The 14645-nt window shown below is 32.3% G+C and overlaps 1 long non-coding RNA gene across 1 annotated transcript in view; it reads left to right on the forward strand.

Moving 5' to 3' along the window:
* Positions 1–14645, forward strand: part of LOC127285242 (uncharacterized) — a 109772-nt gene that overhangs the window by 80128 nt on the left and 14999 nt on the right. The gene's annotated exons all lie outside the window — the stretch shown is intronic.

Consider the following 14645-nt stretch of genomic DNA (forward strand, 5'->3'; position numbering starts at 1 on the left):
AAAGAGATCGATCGACCAAGCCTGATGGCTGGCAACGTGCTCATCCAACCATGCGAAGAGTCGTGGCGGTGAGTAGGCGCTAATAAAGGTATATTCGCGCGCGTCAAGGGGAATACTCTCCAAAGCTTCAGGAGGTTGCTGCTGATGCTTCTGATGCTGCTGCTGCTGCTGCTGCTGCTGTTTATATAGACTTACTCCAATGGCTGATGGTTAGGTAAAGATGAGGATTACAGGGACTTATGGTGGTTGCCCTCCGATTTAGGTGCATCCGAAGTTGTCGATAAGATGTCTTGTTATTGCCATTTTTCAGGTTTCCAAATCCTCTCTGTAATTGTTATTTTTAATCATCATTAGGTTATATTTGTGATAGTACCTCTCTGATGGTGCGGCTGAAAAAAATACGAAACGCCAAAACAGTATAGATTTTCCTGTGGATTTTGGAAGTATATTATAGATTCAAATTGTAGAATCAAAATCTTCTAGACTTTCTTATAGAAGCATAATGTTTAGGTCCCTCAACCTGAAGGCGAATTAAACAAAAACCGAATACTGCAATTTATTGGATAAGTGCGCGAAACACTGGAGTTTCTCGAAAGGCTGTTTTTTTAAATCAAAACGTCGAAAGAGAAAATTTTTGACAATCTAATTATACTGATGCGGTCAAAACCGATTTCTAAATTTATGGTTGTTAGGGCAACCTGGCGTCTCCAACTAAACAAAAACCGAATTCTGCAATTTATTAATAGACATTCCTTAAAGTCTGTTTTTTAAACCAAACGTTAAAGCACCAGATTTTCCTGTGGATTTTGGAAGCATTATGCTTTTAGGTTTAAGAAAAGATTTTGATTCTACGATTTTACTCTATAATAATTCTTCCAAAGTCTACAGAAAAATCTGGTATTTTGACATTTGGTTTAAAAAACGGAGAAATTAAGAAAAGTCCAGTGTTTCACTTTTATCCATAATTAATTGAAGAGTTTGGTTTTTGTTTATTTAGACGCCAGGTTGTGCTAACAGCCATAAATTTAGAAATCAGTTTTGACCGCATCAGTAATTAGATTGTCAAAATCTTCTGTTTCGGCGTTTTCGTTTAAAAGAGCTGGTATGTTTCACTTATCCATTAATTTGTATTTTTTTTTTTTTTTTTTTTTTTTGACGCCAGCTTGGGTGACCTAGACATTATGCTTCTAGCTTAAAAAACTCTGTAAAATTATGATTTTACGATTTTAATCTAAATACTTCCAAAATCCGGAAAATCTGAAATATTTTGATTTAAAAAACCGAGATTAAAGAAAGTCCGCATAGTGTTTCACTTGCCGCGGTATTATTTCTTCAATTGGACTTAAGGTTAGGGATACCTATCAGCCATAAATTTAGAAATCAGTTTTAACCGCACCAGTAATTAGATTGTCAAAATCTTCTCTAACAATTGTTATTTCAATCAGATATAAAATTGGGAATGAAGAAATATATAACTATAAATTCTAAAAAGAATTAATTATAAACTCGGTCACATTAAGTGAAATTTATCGTCAAATCATAGGCTGCACTTAGAATGCTAATCGAAAATAACACCGAATATATACTGGTACGTAATAAATCATCAGCAATCATTTTTTAAGAGACTGTAACGATATTTTTAGGAGGGGACAATAAGTATTGACGAGAGGATAGAAAGGCGCATATAAGAAGTGGAAAAACGCAATAAAGACCGTTACACAACAAGACGCAGACATATCACGATCGATCAAATATATATATATATATATGCCTTATAATACCAGAAGACGCATCGTTGTCGTCCTCCCTGGTAGTTTAGGTAACATTAAAGAACCCTGGAGCATATATATATACATATACATGCATTTATATAGTGGTGGTCTCTTGGAGAGCGACGGGGGAGATTTACGGCGTGTGTTTAGGCACTCTGGGCGCCTTTACCTTGGCCCCCTTTATTATACTAATTTCTCGGGATGTCAAAATATACCTATCTGCGCGAGACTACAGCCTCCTGAATTCTATTCGACACGCTGGGTGCCTCCGTAGTGAAACATGAAAGGGCCTTTTTGGTTATAAAATATATATATATATATATATATATAGATATAGTTTGGGCCCTCGACCCTTCAGGTAGCTAAGCGACTTGTGAAGTCGACCACAGAACAAACCATAGGAGTCCCATATCATTCTCGTTGTTGTATGTATATATGCTCTTATTCTTGTTTATGACCCGTTTCGGACGCATGTTGCTCCTTTTTCCTTTTCCTCGATATGATAACTTTTCTTAACAGCTGCTGATGATGATGATGTGTAATTTAAGAACTTAAAAGTGCTTTAAAAATAGTAATAGGGGTTTCCTTTTTGAAAATCTGAAATTTTAAAACTGTTCCCGACGATTAACTTTGAGTATACATATATATTGTTATTATTATTGAGTATATTGCAACTAAATCAGTAGCAATTTAGATAAATTATATATATATAACAGCAGAAATGAAGACAAAGTAATGTAGGTATATAGCAGCTAAGATGTAAATTGAACCTATAGCTATATGTCAGCAATGAATAATGATATGGATTCTCCTGCTCTTCACCATCTACTCTTAAAGGTGGCAAAGAGGAAGGGAGATAAAGGAAATAATAGAAAGGATCTATTTGCGAATATATAAGCATTACAAAAGAATTTATTAAGGGCATTTTATTATATTCTTTTTAGAAAAAGACCTTTAATAATAATTTTACAAGTCAAAAATCCATTTAAAAAAAAGATATCAGTTTTCTCCGCAATTAAAGAATCTTGTACTCTCTAAAGAATTAGTGACTATTCGCTGATTCCCATAGCTGCATACTCTAGGCTGATTAAAATAGCGAATAGTCGCTGTTTTAATTATCCCAGAGTATGCATCTGGGAATCAGCGAATAGTCACTAATTCAAATTTAGAAAGTATAATTGAATTATTATATATATATATATATATATATATATATATATATATATGTAGGCATTATTGTGTTATATTGATCAATAACAAAATGGTGCTTGTGAGATTATGATCATAAAGGACATCCGTTGATTGGAGATTGATATACCCCTTGTGCGGTTTCTGAGGACTTCTGAAAGGGTGTGTAACATTTAAAGTAGGAGGTTATGATGGTAGGCAGGAAGATGAGGAAAGTGGGGATTAGCAAGGGAGCGCTAAGTCATTCATCATCTGTATATATGTATATATAGGTGCGAGAGAGGGACGGGAAAAGAGACAGAGAGAGAGAGAGAGAAAGGATACTGTACGAGTGGATGTGGACGTGGAGAAGGATCCATTGGAGAGGTATATATAGAGAAGGGCCACCCAAGCGGGACGTTCGAGATCGGTGGCGAGCCAAACCATGATACACCTACGCCAACACATATGCGCGCACCAATGCTAAAACTAACTGATATATACACACGTGCGCACACACATACACCTGACATCGTGAGTACACATTGCTGCATAAAAAGCGACATGCTCGTTTGCAAAGCTTTATTCTTCACGTCATTGTATTTGGCGCGTGTATATCCATAGGGATGCTGCGCCTCCACTTCCTATGTGTGTATATTTTATCTTCCTTTTATCCTATACTCACACTCATTTTGTGCAACAATCAAAATATTATTAGTGAATATATATATATATATATATATTCCATATCGGGGCTTTAAGTATATAAATGATAACGGTTTTATAGCGATTTAAGAAAAAGGTGTTAGGTATATTCCTCAGCAACGGTTGCTATATAGCAGTAGGTTCAACAGCAACGGTTACTATGGTAATAAATACCTTAGCAACGGTTACTATGCGGTAATAGAATCCCTACCAACGGTTACTACTGTAACAGGTATACAGTAGCAACCGTTTGGTAGGGATTCTATATGTTGCCAAAGTAAATGTTATCATAGTAACCGTTGCTGGGGAACCTACTACATCTAGCGACGGTTGCTATGGTAATAGGTTGCCTAGCAACAGTTTCTATGGTAACACGTACCTTATAGCAACGGTTGCCATGGTACTAAGTATACCTTAGAAATGGTTACTGTGGTAATAGATTCCCTAGCAAGGGTTACTATACCGCGTAGTAGGTTTCATTAGACAGGTTACTATTGCTACAGTTTCTGTAGTAACAAATACCTTAGCAACAGTTCCTACGGTAATAAATACCCTAGCAACGGTTACTATAGTAACAGGTACCTTAGCAACGGTTACTATGGTAACAGGGACCTTAGCAACGGTTACTATGGTAACAGAGAGCTTAGCAACGGTTACTATGGTAACAGGGAGCTTAGCAACGGTTACTATGGTAACAGGGACCTTAGTAACGGTTACTGTGGTAACAGGGACCTTACCAATGGTTATTACAGTAACAGGTTCCTTATAGCAACGGTTACTATATGACGGTAACAAATACCCTAGCAACGGTTACTATGGTAACAGGGACCTTAGCAACGGTTACTATGGTAACAGGGAGCTTAGCAACGGTTACTATGGTAACAGGGACCTTAGTAACGGTTACTATGGTAACAGGGACCTTACCAATGGTTATTACAGTAACAGGTTCCTTATAGCAACGGTTACTATATGACGGTAACAAATACCCTAGCAACGGTTACTATAGTAACAGAACGGTTATACTATGGCAACAGGGACCTTAGCAACGGTTATTACGGTAACAGGTACCTTAGAAACGGCAATAGGTTGCCTAGCAACGGTTACTATGGTAACAAATACCCCAGCAACGGTTGCTATGGTAACAGGTACCCTGGCAAAAAAAAATTTCAATATTTCTTGTCTTTGGGATTACCTGCTGTTAACGTATACATATATGATGATACCAGGATTGGCCAAGTATATATATGTATACAATGATGATTATCTTCGCTTCTATAAATAGTACAGGTGCTACTATAATAAATTAGATGAAATATATGTTCATCCCGCGCGCGTTTTGTCCTATTCATAAGAGGCCGGAGGCTGCGAACGACGACGGCACGAAAGCCCGCAGTGTGAATATCACATATCACTGCGTTAAATACCCCCCTCAATTCATATATATATATATATATATATATATATATATATATATATATATATATATATATATATATATATATATATATATATATATATATGTATATATATATATATATTCATATGTGTGCGATTTTTATATGCATATATACAATATCAGACAAATGAAACACATATATGTGTGTATTTTAATATATTGTTTGTCATGTTAAGGAATAACAGATTATATTTACTTCAGCATCATATGGAGATTATTGTTTATCTCACACATAATAGGCTTGCAAAAAAAAAAAAGAAAGAAAAAAAATTTCAAATATCTTATTAACATAATAATGGTAAAGAATATAAGAATATATTTGATTTGAAATTTAAAGTATCCAAAAGAAATTTACATTTTTGTTTTTAGAAAACGGTTTTTTTTTTCATTTTCATAATATAAATAAATATATATAGCTGTTGGTGGATCATAAATAAATTTTAATTGAAATATGATCCTTGTGGGTGCGTGTAGGAGGGAATAATATACGAAATGAAAAACTCGTAATTATATATATATATATATGAAAAATTATTGAGTTTTTCAGGGAGAAAGCTTTGGAAAGTATCATTTTTCAAAAAAAAAAAAAAAAAACTATAAGGAGCATTGTGAAAATTTCCAAGTGTGAATAAGTTTGGTTTAGTTTTGTAAAAATTTTTTTGTGTTGAGGTATGTATATATTAATATTATAATAAGGCAATAACGTAGTCAGGTATAAAAACCACAGGAGCGAGGCGAAATTCTTATCCTTCAACAAATTTTTTCTTTCTTTCTCCCTCTTCATCTTTTTGGGACACCACTCTCTTTTAGATCGCAAATCATATGGATAATGAAGTAGCACCTCTCACGTTCAGCATCCATATTATATTTGTCATTTATAATCTTTACCATAATCCAACATATATAAGCCATTGACTAGTTTGTCATATATCATCGACATTTTAATCCTCATTTGCATCAAATTCACCGCAACTCAATCAAATCCAATATGATTACTAATGAATTTCTATATTCCCCTATATATTAATATGAGATAAGCTATAAGCGGAAGCAATTACCATTCATATAAGCTTCTGTTAAAATTTTCGAAATTCTACATATTCAAGATAATAAATTCTATTTTAGATTTTTTTTCCATCATATATATATAATAAATGGAGACTAAAAATTAAAATGCAATGTTTTAAAATTTAATTCTTAAAACTGATTTGAAAATTGTGTTAAAAAGAATAAATTCAATTTTTCAGGACTGAAAAAAAATTATTTTTTCATTTAAAAAGAATTTTATACAATTTAAATGAAATAATAATTTAATCTCCATTTAAAGGTGGATATATATATTTTTTTTTACTCATATGGCACATTAAAAAAGGCGCGCGATATTAAAAATGTATTTGAAAGGATATAAGGTGCTACAAAAAAGTCGTCGTCAATGTAAATGAGACCGGGAATTAAAACCGCATCATTGGTGAATGTGTATGGGGTGGGGTAGCCGGAAAGGACAGGCGAAAATAATGTGTCACCAGACACCCTCGCCACATGTGGCCACCCATGGGCCTTGGTGTAGGAAGGAAGATAGGTATATACAAAGCTAGCTAGGTTATGTATATATATATATATATATAGGTATAGAACGAAACATATACGGGAATATGTGCAAATGATTGCCAATATATTTTATTATCCATATTCCAAAAGGACCACAAATTTATGATTATTGAAATTTTCAAATTGAATATATATATATACTTGAAAATTAGGGTTTTTTATTCTGTTTCCTATTTTTTTTTTTTTTTTTAATAAAATTGTAAATTTTACATTTGGGGCATTCTACGTGAAGCGGAACATCGTGATATTGATTTGTTTTTAGGGTTTCGTGTCCCAGGCCCGAAAGTCTTACATAACAATCGTTGACATATTAACAGTTACCATAGCAACCGTTACCATAGTAATAGTTACCATAGTAACAGTTACCATAGTAATAGTTACCATAGTAACAGTTACCATAGTAACAGTTACCATAGTAATAGTTACCATATAGTAACAGTTACCGCATGTAGTAACAGTTAACATATAGTAACAGTTACCATAGTAACAGTTACCATAGTAACAGATACCATAGTAACAGTTACCATATAGTAACAGTTTACCATATAGTAACAGTTACCATATAGTAACAGTTACCATATAGTAACAGTTACCATATAGTAACAGTTACCATATAGTAACAGTTACCATATAGTAACAGTTACCGCATGTAGTAACAGTTAACATATAGTAACAGTTAACATATAGTAACAGTTACCATAAACAGTTACCATATAGTACTAGTTACCATATAGTAACAGTTACAGCATATAGTAACAGTTACCGCATATAGTAACAGTTACCATATAGTAACAGTTACCATATAGTAACAGTTACCATATAGTAACAGTTACCATATAGTAACAGTTACCATATAGTAACAGTTACCATATAGTAACAGTTACCATATAGTAACAGTTACCGCATGTAGTAACAGTTAACATATAGTAACAGTTAACATATAGTAACAGTTACCATAAACAGTTACCATATAGTACTAGTTACCATATAGTAACAGTTACAGCATATAGTAACAGTTACCGCATATAGTAACAGTTACCATATAGTAACAGTTACCATATAGTAACAGTTAGCATAAAAATATAGTAAACAATAAAAACAATAATTATCAATATATTCAATTTGAAAATTTCAATCTGTAATAAGCGTAAATTCCTTTTAGAATAAAAAAAATTATATATATATATATATATATATATATATATATATATATCAGAGACCGAGAAATGATGAGTTTGAGAAACGGAATAAATTAATGTTAAAATTGACAATAAATGTGTAAGGGAAATTTAAAAGGCAATTTTTTTCCCAACCAAAATGGATTTTCGACCCATCCCTTTAATTTGTCACACACCCCTGTAACCCACCCACTCCCCCCCCCCCTTCTCCCTTCGCCCCTTTGCACCCTGAATGAAGCCTAACGACTAAATAAGTCTCCCCAATTAAAAAACTAATTTCGATTAAAGTCCCTGAGCGGCCATTAAGCGTCGTGTAACTAAAATGGAGGTTGGTATTTTATCGAGTGGGGGTGGGGTCGGGGAAATGGTTTGCTCGGGTTATCGACTTCCTCGCCTCAAGCAGTCGTAGACAATTATGAACGGCGAACGAACCAACTCATTGTAAGGAAGAAAGTCACTCTATATAGGAGTCGCACTAATGTTTACGTTATATATACTATATATATATATATATATATATATATATATATATATATATATATATACATTTATATATTCTCTCGGGGCAAGTTTAGCGATGAAAAAGAACTTTAAAATGGCTCTTGTTAGTTGCGCAGATATAGAGTTATTTTCACATGGTACTTGACTCTTCACTTGTGGAATTAACGATACTGTTTTTAAAAAAAAAGATTGTTAATTTAAATTACAGTAGAACCTTGCTTGTTGTCATTGTATATTAAGTCTTGATAATAATCGAGGGAATTTTTAAGTAGAAAGTATTTTTTGTTTACGCGATTATTTAAGTTATTGAGACACTAATAGAATGACATTAAGCGAGGTTCTAGTGTAGGTCAGTCACTTATTTTTACTCTTTGTTGATGATTCTCTCCATTATTAAAACTGTATATTGTTTATAGCGACATTAGCGAGGTTTTAGTGTATTTTAATAATTATTTACGATTATATCTCCCTTATTGAGACACTATATGGAAATAAAATGCCAAAAAGCGAGGTTCTAGTGTATTTCAATAATTCTTTACGATTATCTCGCTTATTGAGACCCATCGGACATAAAGTACGTGCCAATAAACGCGAGGTTCTAGGTGTATCTGAATTAGTCACTTTTCAATAATAATTTAACTGCGCCGATTCGTTCATGAAATGAATTACCGCTTTGACTAATTTTTAGTCAAAAATGCGACTAGTTTTTAATAGAAAACTACTAATATATTTAGTAAAGATTACTAATTAAAATAGTAGCCTTATTAAATGAATTAGTAATTTTCTATACTAACAATTAGTCATTTCTGACTAAGAATTAATCAAAACGCTTATAGAAATTCATTTAATGAACGAATATCGGCGCAGTTAAATTATAGTCAAAAGTGACTAATTCAGATTTAGAGAGTAAGGTGACAAATAACAAATTAAGGTTCTAGTGTAGAACATAATTTCGTGAAAAATAGATTTTATGTTAAATTTCACTTTTAATTTTTTTTTTTAACCCTTGAATACGCAGGAAATAAGAAGAAAAACACGTGGTCTCTTGTAATTCTTCCAACAATTTTGTAATCACATGCGTTTTTGTGATAGAAAAAAATCCCCCACTGGAGATTATACGCTCGTTTATAATATATGAGAACCGCACTTATAAAAATTCTTGACTCCTGAATATATACAACATTTTTAAATCGAACAGCGAACTCGGAAGCTTTTGACTCATAAGTGCGCGTCTAAAGTGTTTTCCTCTGGGAAGTAAAAGTTATGATATAAATATAGACATTTCTATTTTTTCTGATAAGGAAAGCTTGTGAAACTAGAAACAGAGACAAGTGCGTGTTAACTCGTATATATAAATGACGACTTATTCTAATTAGATATTTAGAATTTTTTAATTCGAGTGAAATTATATAAAACCCCAACTATTATTCTATAAGCCATATAATACAAATTTCCATATATGTATACAAAATTAACACTGTAGAAAACATTTATTTTTTAAAGTTTTTGTTTGACTTTTGTAGTGAGATACTACTAATTTGAATACTTATCCTAAGGACATTAAATAATAATGACATCCGGACAATGGATTTCATGCGAAATTTTTTAGTTCCTTCCTGTCAATATATGAACGAAAAGTAGATATTTATTTATGTTAACAAACATATATACAAATAACATATATACAACAAGCAGAATATATGTATAAAGAAACTATTCTATAAAATTAAGAAAAAAAAATATGTGTTGTGTATATATAGATATATATTAGTTTGCTGTTATAACCATCAGTATTTGGCACCCTGTAGTTTTCAGGCGTGGATACTTGAAGCATTATTTGTTATTCTAATACCGCATTATATATTTGTTTGGGCGTGGGCGCGCGAGAGTCATCCGAAGTGTGAAACATGTTGTATAACGCGCGCATACGCACCGACATATATACATATATATATATACCCCTGAAATTTTGAAGCTCTATACGTGCGACAAGTACAATAATACAGATGCATTTGCACAGTCACGAATTTATGTGAAAGAAAACGTAATTTCGATGACATGTCTATATAATTTATCGAATTGGACAATATAAAGGAGATCTTGCTACTGCAAATACCAAATTTTATATTTACAATGTTTCAAAGTATGTCAAATTTATTCTAAATCAGGTTTAATAGGGTAGAATTTTCATTAAACTGAAATATTCATACTGCGAAATCTATATTATCGACTGATGGTAAGATGCAATTGTAGAAATCTACTTTGCCGACCGATGATTAGAGGCAATTAGAAAGATCTACATTGCCGATCGAGGGTAAGATCCAACTTTAGAGATCTACTTTACCTACCGATAGTAAGATGCAATTATAGATATCTATTTCGCCGAACGATGGTAGAATGCAACTGTAGAGATCTACTGTGCCAACCGATAGTAAGATGCAATAACAGAGATCTACTTTGCCGACTGATGTTAAAAAGACATGATAAATAGTGTCATTGATACTGTCAGATACTTTTTGACAACTAAAATTAAATTTAATTTGCAGATATCTACATTATCGACTGATAATGAATATCAATTACATTTATATTTGTTATCATTTTATCGTAAATTATCATTGTAGAATTTTACATTACCGACTGCTAGTAAAATATAAGTTTGTATCATTCCATGTTTGTTTTACCACTTACCACTTTATGGTAAATTACTGTTGTAGAATTTCACATTACCGACTGCTAGTAAAATTATAATTTGTAGCATTTAATTCTTGTTTTACCACTTACCATTATATGGTATATTACCATTGTAGAAATTTATATTACCAACTGCTGGTAAAATAGTAATTTATACCATTCACTACTTGTTTACTACTTATCATATTATGGTTTATTACTTTTGTTGAAATTTACATTACCGGTAAAATAGTGATAATGTAGATTCATATAATTAATATTTATCATCAGTCGATAAAGTAAATTTCTGCAAATTTAATTTAATTAGATTGTACTATTCCATATATGTTATATTCTATATTACATTGTTTATCTCTGTCAAAAGATGCTACATCGTGGTATTACTTAATTAGTCGGTAATGCAGATTTCTATTTATCTATAAATGATAAAAATTAAATAACGGTGAATTGAAGTGATAAGATTTTATTCAGTTCCTCTGTAATGAAAAAAAAAATTGTTTAACCTTGAGACATAAACGTTTAGAAGCATCAAAATTATCATGTAAATATAGCAAATGTCACGTGTCTAATGATGATCGAGGCTAAACGGATGAGCGTTCATATATTATATATTATTGATCAGATGTAGAATATATTTCTAAGATCTTTTCTCTCTCGACTCCTTTCTCGCTCTTGGAAAAGAAAAACGCTGAGCCATTCTCTTTAATATTTATTTATTGATGCTGATTCGGTCCATGGGATGATAATGCGCCGATGCTTTCTGGATCAGCATAACTTATAAACGCATATTCAAGCGCGAGAACCGGCATATCGGTATCTCTCTTATATACATATATATATATATATATAGTAACGGGTCTCGCTACATCGCGCTTGCATCTACTGACAGGAAAGGATTATGGCAGCCAATAAAAAATACTGAAAAGCATTGAAACGTTTTAGTTATAGCTAAAGCAGGCGAACCGGCATTTGGCTACTGTTGTGTGTTCTGCTATTTGTTTGCAGAACCTGTTTACATACGCCGAAAAATACAAGCAATAAAATATATATCTGCTACTGACCAAAAATCAAACAAACATATATATATATGTATGAAAGGAACTATATGCAAAAAGAGAATTTCCAAAGGATTATTATTCTTTCTGCTTTTATATTCTTTTTTTTAGAAATTTATTTTCAGAACACTAATATATTAGATCATTTTTAGATGATAAAAATTAAGTGATTTCAAAATTAGTACATGCGGAAAAAAATTTTTCACTTGGAACAACGATAAGTTTCACTGGAATAGCGATATATTTCACTAAAACAGCTAAAGTTTTCGCTATTCTAAAGAAATATATCGCTGTTCCAGATAAAGATTTTTTTTTCCGTGATATATATATAATTCTTTTTAAAATCTGAATGAAAAAAATTGTTTTATATATTCAATATTCAAAAATTAAGATACAGTTATGATTTTTCAATTCTATAATATAAATAAGATTTTTGATGTTTTTATGATAATAAGATATTTAGATAAAAAAAAAGAGTGGTTTCTCTTCGCAGAGTAAGAGATATATATATATATTTTTGTATGAACGTGTGTCCTCATCCGAAGTTTGTGGTCCATTAACCATCAGAGTCAGAAGAATAGTATTCATCTTAAATATCATGCATAAATTAAATGAGACTTGATGCTTATCATAGGTCTATGTCAGAGAAGCGTGTTGATGCCTATAAATGTATAATATGCATGCATACCGATTGAATAAATGGATAGCCTCAGTAGGAGCCCATAACATATGTATATACATATATATATACGATTATCTATCGCCATTAATGTCATGAAATAATTTTCGAATTAAATATATGGGCTGCCGTTGACGATTTTTTTACTATATATATATATATATATATATATATAGTTTTGACAATGCGAGAAATCGAGAAATTTTGCGACCTGATAAAACACGAAACTTTTATTGTATATGATTATAATTTACCCCAAACATAATAAATATACCTTTTAAAATATAAACCAAAATTTTTTTCATTTATATATTTATTACCATTAAAAAGATTCGTTGCCTCAATATCATTGTACCGACTGATGGTAAAGTAACATTACAGGAATCTACTTTACCAATAAATGGAAACAGGAACATTATAAGAATCTGCATTAGCTATTGATTGCCCTGGCTTTCCATAAGTACAGCTTAAAAATGGCAAACGATAATGTCCAAACGATAATGCAGATTCCTATAATGGCCATTTACCATTTGTCGGTAATATAGATTGTTACAATAGGTCTTTACTGTTAGTCAATGGAAATGTGAAACGATAATCGCAGTTTACCACCAGTCGATACTGTAGATTTCTGTAATAGTCCATTTTAATTAAATAAAAAAAATTAGTTCCTATTTACTGTCGGTCGGCATTGTAGATTTCTGTAATGTCCCATTGTCATCCGTCGATAAAAAATAAGTTCTATTTACCGCTGGCCAGTATTGTAGGTTTTCGTAATGGCTCATTACCATCAGTCGATAAAGATTCAACGCATCAACGGACATTAACCACAGGTCGGTAATGTAGAATTCTACAATTGCATTTTACTATCATCCGAAAAAAAGAAATTAATGCGCATTTGGGTTCCATTTATCACAGATCGATGTTTTCTCTAATTTCCTAACGACATTTGTCGATAAAAATTCATTACGTTTCTATTTACCGCTGGCCGATACAGTAAATTTCTTTATTTTACGACCGTTATCTGCGGATAAAAAATCAATGCTTTAGTGTCATTTACCACCGATCGATATTTTAGATTTCTGTAATGGCTCACTACCATCAGTCGATAAAGACTCAACGTATCAATGGACATTTACCACAAGTCGTTAATGAAAATTTCTACAATGGCACTTGACTATCAGTGGATAAAAATCAATGCAGTAGGGTCTATTTACCGCCAGTCGGTATTGTAGATTTCTGTAATGACTCAGTACCATCCGTCGATAAGGATTCAATGCATTAGTTTGATACCGCCAGTCGGTATGGTGGGTTTCTGCATTGGTACTTAACTATCAGTGGATAAAAATCAATGCAGTAGGGTTTATTTACCATCAGTCGGTAATGAAGATATCTGTAATGGCTCAGTACCATCAGTCAATAAGGATTCAACGCATTAGTGGATACTTACCGCCAGTCGGTAATGTAGATTTCTGCAATTGCACTTTACCATCAATGCTTTTTTTTGATATTATTTGGAAACTGAAATAGAATTAGGGAAAGAATTTTGTACAATGAACTTCTGGTATTGTTGAATTTTTTTTGTGGTACTCGCTTGAAAATGAAAAATAAAGTAAAAAATGGCGGGAGAGAACATCTTTAGATAAAAAGAAAGTTCTTTTTGGAGTTTTCTATATATAGGTCTGGGCAAAATAGGTATAGAAGATGCGAGAGAGTGGGTGGTGGTAATACAGTCCCACACACACACATAGGGGTAGATATGTATAGTCAAGCCCCTCGATCTCCCCGTTTTCGCCCTTCTTCTCCCGGTTTTATCCCACGCGAGCACTGCTC

Source organism: Leptopilina boulardi, unplaced genomic scaffold, assembly GCF_019393585.1.
Source record: "Leptopilina boulardi isolate dan_hultmark-lab unplaced genomic scaffold, ZJU_Lbou_2.1 LbouV2_330, whole genome shotgun sequence".
NCBI classification, from domain to species: Eukaryota; Metazoa; Arthropoda; class Insecta; order Hymenoptera; family Figitidae; genus Leptopilina; species Leptopilina boulardi.